The sequence below is a fragment of the Macrotis lagotis genome, chromosome 1 (assembly GCF_037893015.1).
Source record: "Macrotis lagotis isolate mMagLag1 chromosome 1, bilby.v1.9.chrom.fasta, whole genome shotgun sequence".
NCBI lineage: Eukaryota > Metazoa > Chordata > Mammalia > Peramelemorphia > Peramelidae > Macrotis > Macrotis lagotis.
Window position 1 is genome coordinate 632,986,302 of NC_133658.1, and position 15,376 is coordinate 633,001,677.

At 32.2% G+C, this 15,376-nt stretch overlaps 1 protein-coding gene across 1 annotated transcript in view; it reads left to right on the forward strand.

Annotated features, from left to right (window-relative positions):
* Nucleotides 1-15,376, forward strand: part of ARHGAP15 (Rho GTPase activating protein 15) — an 871,958-nt gene that overhangs the window by 52,145 nt on the left and 804,437 nt on the right. The gene's annotated exons all lie outside the window — the stretch shown is intronic.

Genomic DNA, 15,376 nt, shown 5'->3' on the forward strand with positions numbered 1-15,376 from the left:
TTCTATGATTCTATGATTTTTCAGGGCATTGAGTATTAGAGAAAAACAATTCCAAAAATGACTCTGGGCAAAATTTTGATGTTCTTTGGAACCCTTATCTTCTTGCTAGCAATGTGACTTATTAGATTCTAAGAGAGGTAAAGTTAGTTAAGAGGTTTTTTGGGAAACATCTTTTGTCTCTGATTTGTATCTATCACTTATTTCAGCATGTCCATGATTTATTGACTTTAATCAAATGTATTTCATTAGAAAATTTAACATAGGTATCAGTAATTTGTTTTGCTGAAAATTTTATTGAGTTATTTTCAGTAAATAAGAGTTATTTTCAAATAAAATTTTAAAGTCATGTGGAAAAGTTTTATCACATTAGAAAAATGAAAACTGAATCTAACAAGGTAATATACAGAATATCACAAATCCTTTGTTAACTAAATTAAAAGCCTTAATTAGTCAGAGAGTTATTCTTCAGTTTAGTTAAGTAAAAAATAAATAGGAATAGATACGTTTAAAATATTAATATCTTATTTAATATAGATATTTATCTCTAATTGTTAAATAATTTTAATAATAATTTTTCCATATCCTATACTTAGAAACAACTTTCTAAAAGTAATAAGAATAAATCGGTACATGAAAAAAAATCTTACAACATAAACAAAATAAACTCTACTAATACCCGACCTCCGTCTATTATCTCTTCTTTGTCCTCAACCTATTCTTTATAATTATGCTAAAATCTTTGTTTTTAATCATTTTGTCCTTATCCTTTTCATTATTCTATTGTTCTTGTTGCCATCGCATGCATACATTGGTTTCTTGGTCCTACTTATTTCACTTCGGGAGTTTTCTTGCTTCTCTGCATTAATCATATTCAACATTTCTTATAAAACAGACATATTTCACCCTAAATTATGGGTCTCCTTTTTGTTTCCAGTTTTTTGCAATACTCAAAAAGAGATACTAAACATAATTTGGGGCATGTAGAACCCTTCATTTTATCAATGACCTCCTAGAAGTACACGAATAGCAATAGAATCTCTGGCTTAAGAGGTACAGGCATTTGAGTCCCTTTGCAAAATTTTAAACTGATTTCCATAATAGTTATAGTAATTTACAACTTCATCAACAATTCATTATAATGCCTATTTTTCTTCACCCCCACTGACATTGAGTATTCCTGGTTTTTGATATCTTTGCAGATTTGTTAAGTGTGCAATGAAACCTCAAGGTTGTTTTGTTTTACTTTTTTATTAGTATCAATGATGCAAAGCATTCTTGTACATGGTTGTTTATAGTTTACAATTCTTTTGAGTACTATTTATTTTTATCTTTGCAGTACTTATTTAATGGGGAATGACTTTAGTCTTACATATTACTTTTAAGTGGTTTCTTTATTTATTATGTACACATAGACCTATCAGAGACATCTGAAACTTTTTTTCTCCATTAGATCATTTCTCTTCTTATCTTCAATGAATTAATTTGTCAAGGCAAACATTTTAAAAAGAATTAATCAAAGTTTTCTATTTTTGTTTTTGAAACTGAACTCATTACCTGAGTATGCTGCTTTTCTGGTCATTCTGGTATAGCTACAGTATCTTCTCATCTTGTTCTATTCTTCTACATTTTTTATTTTTTCCTTCAAAAATCCTTAATAATAAATATTTATCTTATTCCTTATTATCCTGGGAATAGCAATATATATTCTGAATTATCCAAATCATTTCTTTTTATTTTTTAATTAATATTTTTTTATTTTTCCAATTATATATAATTGAAATTTCTACCTATCATATTCTGTAAGTTTTTGAATTTTACAATTTTTCCTCTACCCTCCCTTCCCTACCCCTATCTCCCCACAGAAGGCAGTCTAATAATCTTTACATTGTTTCCATGCTATACATTAACCAAAAATGAATATGTTGGGAGAGAAATCATATCCTTGAGGAGAAAAAAATATTAGAGATAACAAAGTTATGTAGTATATAAAACATTTAAAAAACTTGAAGGTAATAGACTTTGGTCTTTGAAATCCACAGTTCTTTCTCTACTACAGATGGTATTCTACAACACAGGTGCTCTAAAATTGTCCCTGATTATTTCATTGATGGAATGAGCAAGTCCATTAAGGTTGATCATCACCCCTATATTGATATTAGGGTATACAATGTTATTCTGGTTCTGCTCATCTCACTCAACATCAGTTCATGCAAGTCTTTCTAGGCTTCTCTGAAATCCCATCCCTCTTGGTTTCTAATGAAACAATAGTGTTCCATAACAAACATATACCACAATTTGTTCAGCTATTCCCCAGTTGATGAACATTCACTCAATTTCCAGTTCTTTGCTACCACAAACAGGACTGCTATGAATATTTTTGTACAAGTGATATTTTTACCCTTTTCCATGAACTCTTCATGGTATAGATCCACTTAGTAGTATTGATGGATTAAAGGGTATGCGAATTTTTATTGCCTTTTGGGCATAATTCCAGATTGCTCTCCAGAAAGTCTGGATGATTTTACAGCTCCACTAACAATGTATTAGTGTCTCAGATTTCCCATATCCCTTCTAACACTGATCATTTCCTTTCTGGTTATATTGACCAGTTGGAGAGGTGCAAGGTGGTACCTCAGAGATGCTTTAATTTGTATTTCGTTAATAAGTAATGATTTAGAGCAATTTTCCCTATGATTATGGATAGCTTTGATTTCCTTATCTGTAAATTGACTTTGGGTATCCTTTGACCATTTTTCAATTAGGGAATGGCTTGGTTTTTTTATAAATTTGATTCAATTCTCTATATATTTTAGAAATGAGTCCTTTGTCAGAAACATTAGTTATAAAAATTGTTTCCTAATTTACTACATTTCTTTTAATTTTGGTAACAGTGGTTGTTTTGGTACAAAAGCTTTGTAATTTAGTGCAATAAAAATTATCTAATTTATTTTTAATGATGTTCTCCATCTCTTCCTTTTTCCTAAACTGCTTCTCTGAGAAGTAAACTATTCCTTGATCTCCTAGTTTTCTTGTAACATTGTCTTTTATTGGGGGCAGCTAGGTGGCACAGTGGATAGAGCACCCGTCCTGGAGTCAGGAGTAACTGAGTTCAAATCTGACCTCATACACTTAATAAGTACCTAGCTATGTGACCTTGGGCAAGCCATTTAACCCCATTGCCTTGCAAAAACCTTAAAAAATCGTCATTTATGTCTAAATCTCATACTCATTTTGGTCTTATCTTGGTTTAGTTTATGAGATGTTGGTCTAATATAAGTTTCTACCATTGTATTAACTTCCAATTTTCCCAAAAGTTTTTATCAAAGAGAGAGTTCTTATCCCAGAAGCTGTACTCTTTGGGTTTATCAAACAGCAGATTACTATAATTGTCTCCTGTTGTTTCTTTTGTACCTAATCTATTCCATTGATCCACCACTCTATTTCTGAGCCTATACTAGACAATTTTGATGACATACTTTATAGTATAATTTTAGATCTCATGAGGCTAATCCACCTTTGAACTTTTTTTCATTAAATCCCTGTATATTCTTAACTATTTGTTTCTCTATATGAATTTAGTTACATATGTTTTCTAGCTCATTGAAGTAATTTTTTGAAAGCTTGATTGATAAGGGACTAAATAAGTAGATTCATTTAATAGAAATATAATTTTATTATCCATGAGCCATTGATATTTTCCCAGTTATTTAAATATGACTTTATTTGTGTAAGAAAGTGTTTTATAGCTATTTTCATAGAGTTTTTGAATTTGCCTTGGCAGTACACTCCCAAATATTTTATTTTCTCTGAAGTTATTTTAAATGAAATTTCTCTTTCTAGCTCTTGCTCCTGTATCATGCTAATAATATATAGAAATTCTGAGGATATCTTAAGGTTTATTTTATATCTTGTGCCTTTGCTAAAATTGCTAATTGTTTCTAGTAGTTTTTTTAGATGATTTGTAGGATTCTCTAGGTATACCATCATGTCATCTACAAAAAAGTGAGCGTTTTGATTCTTCCTTCCCAATTCTAATTCCTTCAATTTATTTTTCTTCTCTTATTGCTGAAGCTAACATTTCTAATACAAAATTGAATAGTTATGGTGATAATTGGCATCCTTGTTTCACCCCGATCTTATTGCATATGCCTCTAGCTTATCCCCATTGCATAAAATTCTTGTTGATGGCTGAAGGTAGATACTGCTAATAATTCTAAGGAACAATCCATTTATTCCTATGCTCTCTAGTGTTTTTAGTAAAAATGGGTGCTAATATTTGTCAGTTTTTTTCAGCATCTACTGATATAATCATATGATGTCTGATAGGTTTGTTATTGATATAATTAAGTGTGCTAACATATTTCCTAGTGTTGAACCAATCCTGCATTCCTGGGTAAAATCCTACTTGGTCAGAGTGTATTATCCTAGTGATAACTTACTGTAATCATTATGCTAAGATTTTATTTACAATTTTTACATCTATATTCACCAGGGAGATAGGTTTATAATTTTCTTTCTCTGTTTTGACTCCTTCTGGTTTAGGTATCAGCACCACATTAGTGTCATAGAAAGAGGCAAAATTCTGTCTTCACCTATTTTTACAAAGAGTTTATATAGAGTTGGAACAATTTGTTCTTTAAATGCTTGATAGAATTCACTTGTGAATCCATCTGGACCTGAAGATTTTTTCTTAGGGAGTTTAATGATAGCTTGTTGATTTTATTTTTCTGATATAAGTTTATTTAAATATTTAATTTCCTCTTCATTTAACTCGGACAATTTATGTTTTTGTAAACATCCATCCATTTCACTTAGATTATCAAATTTATTGGCATAGAGTGGGGCAAAATAATTTGAAATTATTATTTTAATTTCCTCCTCATTGGTGGTGAGTTCACCTTTTTTCGTTTATGATACCATATCTTTTTCTTGATGCACAATGAGTTTATTGCTTTTATCCATGATTTGTCTTCTATGGTGGGCAAATAATAAATGGTAGTTTTACTGTAGCTACTAAAGCCTATCTTTGGGCAGAACCAGATGGAAATTTGTAGGTAGTTACAAATCTGAGTATGGCTGGGGTTGGGAAGGGGAGTAGTCCATCTAATCTAATTCTTTACAGATGATAAAACTGAAGTTCAAAGTGCTATATTTTTCCATGTTGTGTTCAGTTGTTTTAGTCACATTTGACTCTTTAAGAACTGATAAGAGGTTGTCTTAGAAAAAGACACTGGAGTGGTTTATCGTTTCCTTCTCTACCTTATTTTATAGATGAGGAAAGTGAGGCAAATAGGGTTAACTGATTGACCCAGGGTCACACAACTAAGTGTTATATTTGAACTTGGGAAATAGAGTCTTCCAGATTTCAGATTCAACATTCTATCCACTGAATGACTTAGCTGCCCTTTGGCCAAGTAAGTAGAAGCCAGGTTCATTGTCTCAAAAATAAAATAACCTCTACCTACAGACTAGATATAGTTTAGCTGCTAATTACTTGTCGCCTTTGGTCTTCCTCCAGTTTATTTTAAAATTATTTTTTGCATAATACATATCTCAAAAGGTATCCCTCCCCCATTTTCCACCAGGGATCACTCCTTATAACAAGGAACTAAAAAATGAAAAAAAAAACAGTTCTCCAATATTAACCAATAACTTGAAACATCTGACATTATATGCAATGTTTCACATCATATTTTCCGACCTCTACAAAAAGTATAGAAACGTGTCCTCTCCTTCTTTGAAGCCAAGCTTTATTGACCATTTTTATTTGTTCAATAATGTTTCAATTTTTTTTGAGTGTTGCTGGTTTCAATTCATACATCGTAGTTGTTGTGAATATTATATTTGGTTCTATATATTTTATATCCAATAAGTTCACAGAAATCTTCCCATGCTTTCTGCATGCTTTCCATAGATTTTCCTTCATATTTATCATTCTCACAGCATTCTTATATCACAAATTGTATGACCACCATTCAATTTATTAACATTTGTTCTATTACCAATTATTCGCCACTATAGAGAGTATGTTGTTATATATGAAACCTTATTTTTTTCGTCATTGACGTCTTTTTGGAAAAATACGGCAACACAAAATGAAAAATTCAGGTGACCCTAACTCAGCACTTAGCAGTACCTGGCACTGGGATGTATGACTTAAAGCTTTTGTACATTTAAGAGTACAATTCTAATGGGAATATAAAGATATGCAGTGGGTTAACTAAAAGAAGAAATAACATAGACTCAAAGCTGGAAGGGTAGTTTAGAGATCATTTTAACAAGCTCCTCCTATGAATGAGTGAATTAAATTATAGAATTACAGTCATATAACCTGATAATGGCAGAACTCCACACTTCTTTTTATTACGTAATAATTCAACTAATCTATCTTTAAAAATGCTTTTTTAAATAGTTGAGTGATGATAGGATTCTAAAATCAAAATATATAGTTCTGGCTTTATGTACATATATATATATATATATATATATATATATATATATATATATATAACACTATTTGTATGAATGAAACTTTTGTAAATCTTATCCATCATTGATACTCTATGACATTAATTAGGACATCAGTAGCCATTAAGCCACCACTGAAAAATCATAAAACCAATCAGTAATGAGTCCTACCACTCCTTACAGGTTGTCCCTCTAAGTTTAGTTTGAGATGTCTCAATGGGCTATACTCTGAGGTAGTTAATATTGTTGCTTAGCATTTGGTGGATGCTTAGAATTTTTGGCGCTATAAACTTGCGATGTTTCATTCTTCTAATGAGCACTGAAATCCTGACTTGTGGTTTTATTGATTCATTGCTTTTATTTTGTTTTAATAGCAATTCATGGTTTCTTTTGAAATCATATAAGCAGAAATAAGGTGACATCTCTCTTGTGTGCCTGTGTCTCTGTTTACATGATTGTAATCAACTTTCACCTCTAATTCAGGTTTTTATCACCACTCACTTGGATTACTTCAATAATTTTCTAATTGGTCTCTCAGATTGAATATCTCCCTTCTTTGACTGCCAAAATTATCTCATTAAAGCACATTTCTGACCCTATCACTTACCTCCTCAAAAATCCCAAGTGTTTCCCTGTTGTCATAAGAATAAAACAAGCTCCTCATACTGGCAGTTAAAGCTCAGTATAATATAGCTTATTTGCTTACAGCATACATCAGACAAAACAACATAGTTCAGGCATCAAAGTATAATGAACTATAGACTGGAGAAAGCCCAAGCTAGGGCTATTAGTCATCATAACCATGAATACCACCTCTCTTTGGTTCTCTATAGTGACAAGCCACGACCCAGAATCCCAAAACCCTGGGAGATGAAGGACCAGGTCATCAATCTTGGTCTAGTCCATACAATTTTGTCCAGAATAGATACTTAAATGGAATATGTCACCTGTCTGACATATGACTTATGACCTTGTCAATTGTAGCTTCTAACTCTTTAACAGTCTCAATAAATGAAGATGTGGATCTTATTCCCAATGTCCTCAGAAATTTCATAAGGTTTAATATCACTAAGAGATCGGATTTTATCAACAGAAATGACATTAAGGAAGATGTATTACCATCTGCTGCACCCTAAGAATAATTGACCCTTGCCAATTCTCATGTGCTTAAAGTACCCACTGAATTTTGGCCTGCCCTTCTAGATGTGAGCTCTTTGAGAGAAGGAATTATTTTGCTTTTCTGTTTGTGTCCCCAGTACTTTGTATGCAGACATCATTTACAAAACTTTTTCACTCATTTATTCTTGTTCTCAAGGTAGAATGTAAACTATTTTAAGTAGGAAAAAACAAAAAAAATTCTTTTCATTTATTTTTATTTTTGCAACTCTACTTCTTAGTATGGTATATAGCAGGAAAAATCATGTTTTCTAACATAATCTTCTATGATAGACTGCATCTTTACAAATGCATAATTATGTATATATGAATATAGAGAATATATCATACCAAATGAGTATTTGATTTGAGGCACACAGTCTTAATGATGAGAGCCATCTCACGTTAAAATCATCTAATATTTCTTGTTAGTCAACATATATTTATTAAGTACCTTTTGTATTTGAGACATAATACTATGCATAGAGAATTAAAAGGAAGGCTAAAACATGGTCTTCTTAGGTAGCTCATATTCTAAAGGGGAAGATAGCATGCAAAAAATGTGTTCATAAAAGATCTCTACAGTTTAAGTGGAAGATAATTTCAACATTTGCAGTGGGAGTGGGAGAGCTTCATGAAGAAGGTAGGACTGGAATTTAGTGAGGAATTCTGGCTCCAGCGGTAAAAAAATAAGAACATTTTAGGCAAAGGGTACAACCTGGAAAAAAAGGTAATTAGAAAGGAAACATAGGGTCATGTGAAAGCAAAAAATGTCAGTATTGCTAAATAATGGGACACATGGAAAGGACTAAAATTTAAGAAGACTGGTAAGGTAGAAAGGGGCTAAGGCAAAAGACTTTAAATGCCAAACGCCTGATTTTATATCTAATATAAGAGGTCAAGCGACATGATTAGAGTTTATTGAGCAGGAGGATAGGAGGCTGTAAAAAGTTCAGAACTTCATTCTAGAAAGATCACTTATATTCCTGAATGGAGAATGAGTGGAACTGAGGCAAAAATAAAAAAAACAAGCTGAAGACTATTGCAATAGTTCAAGAGAGGTGACAAGATTTCCCTAGGATAATTGTTTTTATTGCCTCAGGGCCAGACAACTTGACAACAGCAGAGCTCTGACAGATAGATAGCAAAACAGGACTCCAAAACCAGGGCAAGACACAAAACTGGGTTGGGGAAAAAAACCACTGTTAAGTTAGAAGCTGGACATAAGGGAAGAAACAAACCTCTGCAAAGACTAGGCCTGGACTTCATAGGCAACATCTTGGCTAACAAGAAACCAGAGATCAGACCCCAGCCCCAGAAAAAAAAGGCTTGGATCTATTCTCCCAGGAACAGAGCTAAAATAACAAAAATGAGCAAAAAAAGCTAAAAAAGCTTTTGACAGACAAAGATGATAACAATGCCATGTCTGAAGAAGAAACTAGTGAAAAATTACTCACAGGGAAGTATCAAAACAGTCTATAAATTAGACTCAAATACAAAAGCTCATCAAAGAGCTTACAAAATAATTTAAAAACTAAAGAAGAGAGGAAGAAGAAAAATGGAAAAAAAGAAATGAGAGTCATGCAGGAAAACTATGAAAAAATGACAAGAGAATTCAACTTTTAAAAAAGAAAACACAAAAGTTAACTGAAGAAAATCAAACTAAAAAAAATTAGAATTGACCAAATAGAAACCAATGAATCTACAAGAGTACAAGATTCCATCAAACAAACCAAGAAGGCTGAAAAAACTGATGAAAAAAATTGAAGAAAATTTTTTTTTACGGCAAACAAATGACCTGGAAAATAGATCCAGGAGAAACAATCTACAAATGATGAGACTACCAGAATGTCAGGATCAAAAAAAGAACCTGGAAAGCATCATACAGGAAATTATAAGGGAAAACTGTCCAAATCTGCTAGAACAAGAAGACTATACTAGAAAAGAATATAAAAATACACAGAATACTTTCAGAAAGAGATGACAGGATAAAAATATATCAGAGAGCAAAGGAGCTGGGATTACAACACAGAATGTACTACCCTGCAAAATTCAGCATATATTGTCAGAGAAAAAGATGGCTATTCAACAAAATAGAGGACTTCCAGAATTTACTGACCCCAAAATCAGAACTGAACAGAGAATTCAATTGCCAAATACATGACTCAAGAGTTGCATAAAATGGTAAATATAAAGGGAAAGGGAAAAATAAAACAAAGCAAATGTTGGTCAAGACTATCAAACTGTTTACAACCCGAAAAAAGGAAGATATAACAATTCTAATTTTTAGAACTTTACTTCTCTTAGGATAATTAAGGGATTGGATATAATTGAAGAGAATGGACTTAAAGAATATGGATATAGTTGGATCTTATTTCTCCACTGGAGAGGCCCAAGATGACATCACTTTGTTTGAGACAAAAAGTCCTGATGAAAGGCAGGAGTGTTACTTTAAATTGGAATGTCTCATTATTCTTTGTCCCATTTTAATTCTGCTGTACTGACAAACGTTTAGCACTTTGTCTAATGAGGGCATCATAAGTTGAGTGGTGCCAGTCAGGGTCTCTCTAATGTAGAATCATTTGCAAAGTTCTCAGTTGAGACCTTCAGAGTCTCCCAGTACTTATAGATCTGTAAGATTCTTATAGATAATTACATCTAGGTCTGACTTAATCCAAACTTCGCTTAACAAGGTCTTAAGTACCCTGGGTAGGTAGGGGAGCAAAGTGTGAGAGAAAATCGACCTGAGGGGAGGGGCACTAATAGTTCAAGTAATGTTATTGTGTGTAAGGTAAAACATTGATTATAATTATAATTTTGATGTAATTTGAGACAATGTTGCTTATTAAGCAATCAAGCAAACAATAATCTGTGATGATACCTTGATAATAATATGAGCTTATCAATCAATCAAATGATCAAACTGTGATTAATGATACCTGATTAATAGTACTAGAGCAAGAAATTACACCAAGAGAAGAGGCACAATGATTTATAATTTTGGAGGGAAAGAAAGGAGAATGTGAATGCTGAGTAAATTCTGTTCAACATATTTATCCCAGAGAGGGAATAAAATACATTACCACTTTTAAAATCTACCCTAAGCTAAAGGGAAGGAGGGGTCTGGAAAAGAAAAAGATGGGGGAATAAGGGATTGATAAAAAGGAAGAAGAAAGTATAACTGAAAAATAAAATGAATGTTAAATTATAAAATTATTAAATTATAAAAAAGTCAGAAGAGAAATGTAAAATTTTGGTGAGGAGGAAGAAGAGAAAAGGAAAGAAAAATATAAATGGAGAAGGACAGAATTAGTAATCTTAACTGTAAATGTGAATGGGATGAACTGTTCTATAAAATGTAGATAGCAGAGCGCATTAAAAACCAGAATCTTACAATATGATATTTGCAAGAAACACATTTGAAGCAGAGAGATACACACAGGGTAGAGATAAAAGATTGCAGCAAAATATATTATGCTTCAGCTGAAGTAAAAAAATCAGGGGTAGTGATCCTGATATCAGATAAAGTAAAAGCAAAAATTGATCTCATTAAAAGGGATAAGGAAGGAAACTACATCTTTTTTTGTTTGTTTTATGGGGTTTTTTGCAAGGCAAACAGGGTTAAGTGGCTTGCCCAAGGCCAAACAGCTAGGTAATTATTAAGTGTCTGAGACCAGATTTGAACCCAGCTACTCTTGACTCCAGGGCCAGTGCTTTATCCACTATGCCACGTAGCTGCCCCGAAACTTCATCTTCTTAAAAGGCACAAATGGTAATGAAGTTATATCATGATTAAATATGTACACATCTACTGGTATAGCATCAAAATTCCTAGAGGAAAAACTGAGTAAATTACAAGGAGACGTAGACAGCAAAACTTTAATAATGGGGGGCCTCAAAATCTCCCTCTCTCAAAATTAGATAAATCTAACCACAAAATAAACAAGAAGGAAGTTAAGAAGTGAATGAAATCTTAGGAAATCTAGATATGATAGACCTCTGGGGAAAACTTAATGGGGTTAGAAAAGAATATACCTTTTCCTCTGCAGTACATGGTATCTGTACCAAAATTGACCATGTACAAGGGCACAAAAACCTTATAATCAAAAATAAAAAGGCAAAAATAGTAAATACACACTTCTCAGACCATGAAGCAATAAAAATTAAATGTAATAAAGGCTCATGGAAATATAAACCAAAAACTATTCTTAAATAATGTGAGGATCAAACAGCAAATAATAGAAATTATTTATATCCAAGAAAATCATAAAAATGAGACATCATACCAAAATTTATGGATGCAGCCAAGGCAGTTTTGAGGGGAAACTTTTTATCTCTAAATGTCTATATGAATAAAATAGAGAAAGAAGAGAACAATGAATTAGGTATGCAACTAAAAAAAAACCTAGAAAAACAAATTAAAGATCCCAATTAAATACCAAATGAGAAATTCTGAAAATCAAAGGGTCATTAATAAAATTTAAAGCAAGAAAACCATTGATCTCATAATTCAAACTTAGACTTGGTTTACAAAAAAGCCAATAAAATAGGCCAACCTTTGGTCAATCTGATTCAAAAAAAGAAGATAACCAAATTACCAGTACCCAAAATGTCATTCCCCAATTGATAAATTGTCAAACTGTCTTAGACAGTTTTCAAGTGAAGAAATTAATATAATCACATGAAAAAATGTTCCAATTAATTATTAATTAGAGAAATGCAAATTTTCACCACCATCATGAGAAAAAAGGGGAAATGATCAATTTTGAAGAACATCCAAGAAAGGAGTAAAAATAAAGAGGGGTCAGATAAGTTAGAGGAGAACCAAGAAAGAATCATGTCACAAAAACTGAGTAGAGGTCATTAATCTGGCAATTAAGAAATCATTGGTAAATTTTGAGACAGTATTTTTAGTTAAATAGTAAGTTCAAAAGTCAGATTGCAAAGGATTTAGAATTGAATAAGTGAAGGCATTTACTAAATTAATTTATCCATTAAAGGGAGAGGAAATTTTAGATAATAGCTAGCAGTGATGGTTCCAGTGAGGAATTTTTTGAGGGTTGGGGAAACACAACTGTGCTTGTAGACAACAGGAAGAAGTCAGTAGAGTGAGAGACAATGAAGATTAATAAAAAGAAATCATGGAGATAGGGAGAGTTAAACTGCTGGAGAAAATGGGATGGTATGGAATCAAATGTGTAGGTAGAGGAGTTTTCCTTGGCAAGGAGAAGGACCACCCCTTCATGTGAGGAGGCAATGGTGAGGACAGAAGTCTGAGTGAGGAGAGAAATGAAGGGATAAGAAAATGATTTCACATTTTTTGATGAAGTATGAGGTATTCATCTCAGTGGATGAAAGGGATCAGGGAGGTGATTCCATGGAAGACATGAGGAGAAATAAAGGTTGAGAAGTTTGCAAACTTTTTTACTCAAGATCTCTTTATATTCTTTAAAATATTTTTATTTTTAAAGATATTTATATTCTTAAAATATTTTTAAAATATTCTTAATAATATTTTGAGGACCCTCAAAAATCTGTTGAGAATTACTATATATTAAATTAAAACTGTATTTCATAAAATATTTTTACTGAAAATGACAAAAATAACTCATTACATGTTCATAAAATATGTTATGAAAAAAGAATTATATTTTCCAAAAAATTGTGGTAGTTTTAATAAATCTCTTTAATATGTGACTTTGTAGAAGTCAGTTAGATTCTCATATGGGCTTTTGCATTCAGTCTTTTGCCATATGTTGTTTTGGTTGAATTATATGAAGACAATCCAACTTTAAACAGATAGATAGATAGATAGATAGATAGATATAGATATAGATATATATGGATATATAGTTGGAAAAGGAAAATGCATTTTAATAGAATAATACAATCTTAGTAATATTGTGAAAATTGTTTTGATATTTCCAACTCACAAAAAAAATTTTGTGGACCTCTAGAGTTCTATAGACCACAATGAGAACAACTAGTTTAGAATAACCATTATGGTGAGTCTGACAGCTAATAGATCAGAGAAGTAGAAAAAAAGGATTTCTTTGCTAGAGTGATGATCAATTGAGACCATATAGCAAAAATTTATTTTGGAGGCAGCAAAATTTCATTAGTTTTTCCAACTCCATTTTTCAATAAATGAACTTTATAAATGAGTCAAGTAAGTTGGTGAAAGGAGCAAACCAAGGTTGAGATTTTTAGTAAGGCATGATCAGTGTTAGGACAAAGAAAGAAAGGGCTTGAGTAAAGAGAAAGATGAAATGATTCAGTTGGGGGACAAAATGGTGAAAGGATGAGAGGCGAGTCAAGGTGAGGGTGATGACCTGAAAGAGAAAAAAAGGATTAAAGATTATATACAGGAATTGTTAGACAGAAGGAAAGATGAAATGATAAAAGATTTGATCAGATAAAAAATCTAGTTCATTAACATGAAAATGGAACATTTATAGGAAATGACAAAAACAAGGACCTAACTATCTCTGTTACTGAGGTGGAGTGTAGGAATAAGTCAAGGGAAATGAGTAGATTGAAGAACTTGTAGGTTGGAAGTATTTCAGAGAATGTTAATACACATTGCTAAAGTTCCCTACACTGAATTAGAAAGTGGGGCTGAAAAACAGACTTTGAGTCAGACTTGGAACTCAGTGAGCAAAGAAGGAGAATGCCCTGGAGGGTCTACAGGTAACTACCAAAACTGACAAGGCAAAAAATTTGGCTTGCATGAATGTTAAAGAAGGAAAGATTCCTATTAATGCTAATAAAAGAAGAGTTAAAGTGACAATGAAGATCATGGAGCATATAGACTGTCCCCTACCATAAAGAATAAGAGCTATGGGTAAAGTATAACCAAAAGTAGAAAGCATACCCAGATATGCTTTAATATCAGGAGGGAACCAAATCTCAGTTGAGAGTAGATGAAGAAGCTGGGGAGAAGGCAAAAGTAAAAGATTTAGACTGAAGCAAATTTGTTGTTTATAGAGCAAGCATTCCACAGTGTAAGAGGTAGGTAGTTCTTGCATAGGAGAATTTGGGGGTAGAATTGAGGGGAATGGGAATAGTGAAGCATACATTGGGAGAGGAAGTAATATAGCACAGATACTTCTCTGCTTATTAATATCAAAGGAGACATAAGATGATTGCCAAAATTTTGATGACCTCCAGCATAGTGTCTGCCTAGAAGAAGGACTTCCTATATGGTGAAGACCTCCAGATGCTATAATTTATAGCTAACACATCAAGCTCTGAAACACTAGGAGCTTCTTAAATGAAGCACGTAATCACTAAGAGTTCAGCTTAACCATGAACATATAATAAAATTCAAGTGGATGAAAATATCATCTATATTATGATATGCTATTTGAAGGATAGTCTACACACCTGGTCATGAGTACATATATTTGGACTTCAAATGGATGATGACTTGAATCCATACTTGAAAAAGAGGAAATGAGTAGGTTGAATTGTGAGACAGAAGTAGAGCATCACTTTACATGACTCCAAGATTTTTTCTTTATCAGAATACCATATTATTAATTACCTGTCTTTTTTCAGTGTTTCAATATAGTTGCAAATTGCAGAATTCCATTATCTTTGAAGAATAAACATTGTGAACCAGATAAAGATGCTTGGAATGGTTAAATAGTCTACAAGAGAACTACCAATGATGAATTAGGTGTAAAGATTGTATCTATACCAGTGTTTGATAATTAAAAATAATAATATTGTGATAGATTAAAATAAAATC